The sequence below is a fragment of the Electrophorus electricus genome, chromosome 24 (genome assembly GCF_041902795.1).
Source record: "Electrophorus electricus isolate QZ-2024a chromosome 24, ASM4190279v1, whole genome shotgun sequence".
NCBI classification, from domain to species: Eukaryota; Metazoa; Chordata; class Actinopteri; order Gymnotiformes; family Gymnotidae; genus Electrophorus; species Electrophorus electricus.
Genome location: NC_137520.1, coordinates 9,791,170 through 9,798,456, shown reverse-complemented (window position 1 = coordinate 9,798,456; position 7,287 = coordinate 9,791,170). Strand labels below are relative to the sequence as shown.

Below are 7,287 nucleotides of genomic sequence, written 5' to 3'. Positions count from 1 at the left end.
CTTAATGTATCAATGAGTGGAACATAACATAACATGTTCAAATCACATACTATGCCCTCTTTATCAGAGTACGTACTTCACTAACCTGTGAAGTATAGGCAATTTACGATCAACTCTATAAAGTATGTGGTTAAATTCCGTACTACTGAAATGAGAAGATATGACGCGCTCGTAAAATGGCTAATCTGCTGTGTAACCTAGCTAATGATAGTTGGCACATTTTAAATTAAATACATTTGCTTATGGAATTTATAAATGGAAATGTGTGGATCTACTTTTTTAAATTTATAAGCATAGCCAGAGCTGATGGTGTGCAATACTTTTTTTGGCCACTGATTGCCCTAGTGCTGCTTGGCCAAGTGTGACTAAGTGTGCCCTAACTGCACTTAGTTTTTTCAGTGTGGCATCCAAGTCCTTTTAAGAATTCTAGATTATGCAATTTTTGCAGCATTAATCACTTAGTCATACTAAAAAAAGGTGAATTATAGTTTGGAAGTAAGTGATTTCAAACACTGCCACACAGCAGTAAACTTTTGGCTTTTGGACTATTCAAATCATTTCAATGTCTCCAAATATTTGAGGTTTGTTTTTATAGTATTTTAATTCCTGAAAGAAGAAGAATTTTATTTAACTAGGAAGAAGTGTTGCAGATTATACAAAAGTTGTTTGCTTGGAAGTGTTTTTAAAAAATTCGAATAGATTCAAGCTATATTTTAGAAGCCAAATATTAAATAGTGCCTTTATATGACCAAGTTGCGCTGGCTAGTTTATAGGCACACACAAGCATCCCCCGTTTCTCTGTACGCAGCCTAATGCGGGGTGTTATGAATTATGGAGAGAGTACATGTGCAGGCGGAATCTCTCCCATAAATAAAACATCAGCATGGCCCTCGCTATGAAATAAGAGTGCTGTGAATAGGAATCATAGCATTGACTGAGAACCTTAACCTGTCTCCTACTCTTTTCTCGGTCTTTCTCTCTTTTACTCTTTCTCTGTCTTTCTGTTGCCTTTTTCAGCCCTCTTTTTTTTTTGTACATTTAGGCTGTTGTTTCATTTTCTCGTGCATACTCTATGCAGGCGCTTCCTCCCATAGAACTAACTGACTCATGCTTCTTTTGTCCATGGGGTGTTATTTCTTTTTCTCTTCTTCCCTATCTAAAGCTTCCATCCCTCTCTTTTCCTCTACACGCTCTCTCTTCCCTTCTCGCTATCCGTTTCATTCCGTCTCGCACACTGAATCCCTTCACCACTTCCCCTGCCATTCATATTTTCTTCCCATTCCATTTCATTCAATCCCTAAACACAGTCCTCTCCTCCTCTCTCTACACTCATCTGACATCTTTGTCGCTGTCTGTTGTCAGTCTGAGGAAGCTCTTCTTGCATTTGCCCAGTTCACGTTGCGTGCTGCATATTCTAAAACTGCTTTTTCTGACCCTTTAAGCAGTGTATGCCCACAAAAAAACAAACAAACAAACAAAACAGCGTATATTGCACTATTTTCAAAATGGTTATACATGTGAGAAAAAGACACTTAGTCTCATTATAGAGGCAATAAAGCCTGAACTCTATAGATGTGCTCAGGTCAAAGGCTCATTCCTATAACTGGCCAATTTCACCAGTGCCCTCAGTACCATCTCCTCTGCTCCCGTTTTCCCTCTTCCTTCCCAAGTGAGCCGAATCGACTCGCTTCCAGACAGGGAAAATCCTGATGCCTGATTCAGCGGGTGTGGGAACGAGAGAGAGGGAAAGGAAGAGTAAACTGCACTAAAGTCTCTGCTTTAATTGCTTTAATTGGACCCCAGAAGGTGCTGAACTTGGACACAAGGAAGAGAAAAACGTTAAAATGAGAGGAGAGACGCAACATAGGTATAGCTGTAAGGTCCAGACTCAAACAACCCACCCAAATGCCACATAAATATAACCCTACCATTCCTGCAGAAAATGCTGTTGTAACAATTTGTTTCTAAGATAATGAAGTCCTAATTTCCTTTTGAACAATTGCACAGGGAAATGGATGAGGCCACCTGACAGGAAATGAAGATAAACAAGAGTTCCTCAAGTTGCAAGGGGATTACAGTAAGTGACGCATTATGGCGTCATTCCCTCTTCAAAGGCCTTGCATGGGCTGCGCTGTAGTGTGCAGGAAGCTGCAGAGTGCTGTTTGAAGCGGAGTGAGTGACAGTGAGACACGGGGCTGTCTGCTCAGGCTCCTGGTGGCTGCCTACCTGCAGGGCTAATGCACAGCTGCTCCCAGAGGGAGCAGCATCTTCCTTTCAGACCATCGCTTCTGAATTATACACAACCACCTGCGCCCACCCGCTAAAGCTGAAACTTCACTACGCCGTACCAGACACACCTTACAAAAATTTTATTGTGAGAGGGCGGGACGAGGCATCAGAGCATGCGTGCATGTGTGTTTAGGGCTGGGTGATTTCATGCATGTGCCTCGAGCGTGTCCAGGTGAGGCACTGCCTGAGAACGGGCAGTTAAATGCATCGTTTTCTGGGAGTAGGGCTGCAGCTGTCTGTGCTACAGCTCAGCACAATTCTTGGTTCCAGTGCGATTGCTGAAGTAGTCTAATCAAAAACAATGCACGAAAGCAATAATCCTAATGGAACTGTTGTGTGTATCTAAGACCATGTCAACATTTTCATGTTTGTGTGTGTGTGTGTGCGTGCGTGCGTGTGTGTGTGTGTGTGTTTGTTTGCATATGCACATGCACATGTTTGCATATGAAGTCTGAAGTAGCACACTTGAGCACTCTTGAGCAGATAAAAGCTCTATTGGTCTCTTGCATTTGAGCTGTAAGATTTGAACCCTGCTTGCTGAGAGATAACAAGACTATTAGACCTGTGTGGGTGTATGAATTTATGAATTTTAAAAAATGCAGCGTGAGAGTGAGTCTTGTGGCAGAACTCCTGAGTGAAACAGGGGACTTGCCTCAGTAGTGTGAACAAGCATGGGAGAAAGCCTGGGGTAGGTGGAGCTGCTTTAGTCTGACTTCTGTTTCAGTGCCTGCCTGGTAGTACAGACTGTACAGTCTAGGACATCTATTTTGTTTAGTTTGTTTTAAGAACACTGTGCAAATGCACTCAATTCCCATGAATGTACACCCAAACCTGTGTCTCAGTTAATCTTCCTATTCAAATGAATGAAGATTGTTTTTATGTTTTAGACTTCATTCTGATCTGTCATCAAATTCTGTAAATATTTCACCTCACTTTCACAATTACAGCGCCATAATCACCTGTAAATTACCATTGTACCGAATAGTGTATTATCGTGTTCACTAAGGTAAATAAGCGCTACAATTTCTTCTTTCTTTAACGGGGGGGTAGCGGGCCGTGTGGTGTGTTTTGTGCGTTGACGTGATCGCACTGTCAGAGAACAGAGTGGGAGGGATTTAAGGGCTGGAGCCGAGGCAGGGGTGGGGAGAGAGACAAGAGAAGTAGAGTGTCCCCCCTCCTACCCGTCCTCTCCATCCGCGCATAGCAGCCCGCGCGGATGCTGCGTCCAAGGTCCTCAGCGCGCAGCTCAGCAAGGGGGCTCTCATCACATCGCATATAAATCCAAAATATCGCATCGCCACGCTCAACCACATCTTTGATTTACACTTTTAAGAATAAGAGCAACAGCTGTTTCTTTAACAGCGATCACAATTCTTGTCGCTTTTTTAACAGTGCTGGAGCAGTCATCCTAATGCTATGTCTTCATCTTTTATATTTTCCCTCTGCGGAACCTCAGTCTAACCAGGCAACAACTGCACTGTTTTAGGATCAGATTTCCTATCCACACTAAAACACTGCTGAACATCTTGATGGCAAAGGACTACATGACAGGAAAATACTAGGTAATTTAGGTCGCCACTTATTTATTTTATCTTTATTTATCTGAGACAGAACTCAGGAATTTCCTTTTACTCCAGCAAAACGCGTCGATGTCCTTGGAGCATGGCCTGGTGAGTCGGTGCATTTGATATTTACACCAAACCTAAATGCGCTCGTTCTGGTAGGAACTGGATATTCATTACCACTAAGGTCGATAATGTGTGCTTTTCGTTGCCGTGCCTGACAATTCAGCAACGTCCTTTTGCAGATATTCTATATCCTCTATAAGATTTGTCATTTTTTCTTGGGGTTAATGAGAACGGCCAAGCTCGTATAACTACTGCATCAAAGCACAGCAGGCAAAACATGTCACTGTGAAATACGAGGCTTCATATGATGCTTACTGTTATTTAGCAAGACGTTCCCTGTGATAATTTGTCCTTCTTAATAAATGTCAAATTTCCTTACAGAGGTGACTTTTTCCGGCAATTATCATTATTAATGTATTATAATATACCGTATTTCCCCTCTGCATGGTTTCTCGTTGTGCAATGCCGTTTATAAGGTAGTGTATTATAATGTTTTTAAGCATGACTATGCATTAACACAATAATATCCTGTCACCTACATGATCGCTGCTTATATATTCATATCTGTGTGTTATATCGCCTTTATGCGGATTACCGGAGAATGATATGAAGGCAGAGCAGGCGACAGGGGAAGCGGTACAAGCGGAACGCTCGCACTGTTACTCATACCGGTAACCTTGCGGAGGGGGCATTGCGCCTGTGCCGGATCTGAGTGGCGCACACTCCAAAGCACATCCCTCTGCTCCATCGCGCCATTCTCTCACATGCAGCTCATCATTATTTCAGTCTGCAGCTTCTTACATCTCACGAAGTAACGTGGACGAATGTTCTGTAGCCTTGCTCGGGCTGGCCTTGGTAGTTTTGTCTAAATAGCTATTGTCCTCTGAAGGTGACTAGTAAAGGTCATTTTTATTTTAGAAAACATTGCGATGCGGTAAGACAAACCTCACGTGGGTCAGCACGGTGACGACAGAGGGCTCCATTAACTTCAATGTCCAAAGTGAGCGAAGTGTTCTGGTTTAATTCGCCCGGAAACCGCGAGGACTTTTTTTTCATGACTGCAAGGTGTGCGTGAGTACTGGGTGTGGGACGAAGGACAGTGGGAGGGGGATGTTGTGTTTGAGCCAGGCTGAAGACCGTGTATCGGGTCCATAAGTCGACACTCGTCTCTGATTGGCGGTTTATGTGAGATCGTCAAGCTAGGACCCCCGTTGCTATTGGTTTACATCATTTTTGAGGCCTCGAGGGTGCAAGACCAGGGATTATTGAGACGAGACCTTTCAGCATTAATTTTTTACAAGTGACTTAAGAATCTGTTCATTCTGACTGAATTAACAAATAAAATTCAGTTATCTGCCATGTGTTTTCCTAAGCGAAAAAGCAACGCCTAAATTCTAGGCAAGTGTAATTGCTGAAAGAGTCAGAGTTGAAGCAGGCCTGTAGTTTGGCTGGGGGCCTGTAGTTATTTGCTACTCCCTCTGGGGATGCATGTTTGTCAGTGTGGGTCAATGCACCCAAACTGTTTCAAAGTGTTTCAGTAGAGATATTTCTTTACGATTCCCTCTGTTAGAAGCATCCTTCACTCCTGTTTCGTATAGGTGTGATTTTGGGTCCTACATTACAGATTGATACTAAGAGAACAGGAGTCTTGCTGTTTATGAGCAGCTTCAGGCACTATAGAAGCGCATGTTCCCAAACTCGACATAAAAGTGCTTAAAAACCTTAGAGAAAGTGAGGGTGCCCCAGTTCCCTGTACAGGTTGCCCTACTTTGAATGCTTTCCTATTCGGTGATGGTTAAAGGGGACCAAGGTGGAGTCTGAACAACACTCGCTGAACTCGTTCTATTGTGGATAGGAACAATTACATTGGGCAACAAAATGTAAACTTTTTTTGCTCCACAAACTAAAAAGGTGCACCTTACAGTATTTTTTATGCTGAATTTGAATCTGTTTTTAGAATATAGGCCAATCCATTAGGCATGGTTTTTAAGTGACAAGTTTTAGAATAAGTATATATTACTCATTCATAAATATGGCTGTTATTACACTTAAGATTTACAAACATACTTCAAGAATGTACGATGTATAATTTTTGCATATATTTGGCCTCGGGAACATTCCTCTTCAGCGCCCAGCAATAGAGAGGATCCACTTTTCCATATACTCAATCATATGTGAGTAAACTACAATAAAAACTATGGGTGACAGCCTGCAAAAATGCATAAGCAACTCTTTTTTTTTTTGCATGGAACAAAAGCTTTGTTAACTAGTGTTATAGAGCTATATAAGCATGTGTTATAGTAAGTTTGAAAAGACTGGCATCACTGTGACCTGAATGCAGCTGATAAGTATTTAGTCAGTATATGGTCTCATATACATTGGGTGTTACTCCCCAAGCACTGTAACACCTAATGGATATGAGTATCACTATTTACAGGATATATATATATAAAATTGCGATGTGTTGTGTTAAAAGATTCATTGTTTGGGCAGACCTACAGAATGGTCCACTTTGTAACTTTTAACTAAAGGAGTAACTTTCAAAAGTGTCCATCCCATTCAGTGGCACATTAAGTGCATCCATACCCTTTCGCCAAGCAGATAGCCGTTAATAAGGTAAGGCCTTCTGTTCCCAGAATAATGGAGCGTGCTCTTGTGGCGTATTTGTGTTGAGTGGCCCGTGCAGCGCGGAGCGCCTCTGTAGGGTGTGGCTCATGCACTTTTATAGTCGGTCCCGTCAAGATTGGTGTGGTTCCCCACCTCTTCCTCTTGTTCACCAGACGAGTAAAGGCACAGAAGCAGGTGGTCAGCATCGCGCGGGTGTGACTGACTCTTCGACTGGGGCCTCGCTTCTGCTCCTCTGAGGCTGGGGGGGAGCTGAGCCAGCACTGCAGGGCGTGAGGGAGGCATGAGGGAGGAGGAAGGCATGAGTTGAGTGTATCTCAAGAAGCAAAGAAAGAGGGCAGAGGAAGGCAGGGCTCAGCTGTGGGGCTGATAACATGGCCAGAGAGGGGAAAGGGGGACAGCCAAGGTCGAGTGCACTCGTCAAGCAAAGAGTAATGTCTGTCTTATAGAAGAGTATATGTCATGTCTGTCTTATAGAAGAGTATATGTCATGTCTGTCTTATAGCACTTGAAAGGGTTCCTTCTCCAGCTCTGTGCAGTAGGATAATGCGGTAGATTGGAAAGATCATTTCAGTGTGTGTTTCTTAATTTTTTTCCTTCATGTGATAACCCTCTAATGCTGACATATACTGTGTATGTATTCAACAAATGTGATTATGCAATTAAAAAATATAAACTATGTTTATATTTAGCCACTGAAACTGTCATTAGTATGTGTGGCTTGTGCTCAGAGTGCGTTCACTCA

At 42.7% G+C, this 7,287-nt stretch overlaps 1 protein-coding gene across 4 annotated transcripts in view; it reads left to right on the top strand.

Annotated features, from left to right (window-relative positions):
• The first annotated feature begins 3,454 nt into the window (after nucleotides 1-3,454).
• atp2b3b (ATPase plasma membrane Ca2+ transporting 3b) overlaps nucleotides 3,455-7,287 on the top strand; it is a 35,622-nt gene continuing 31,789 nt past the window's right edge. For 2 of the 4 annotated variants that reach the window (XM_026998195.3, XM_026998193.3), the window contains exon 1: nucleotides 3,455-3,959. The gene's annotated coding sequence lies outside the window, so the exon portion shown is untranslated. The remainder of the gene's footprint in view (nucleotides 3,960-7,287) is intronic. The other 2 variants (XM_026998194.3, XM_026998196.3) reach the window with 2 other exon arrangements.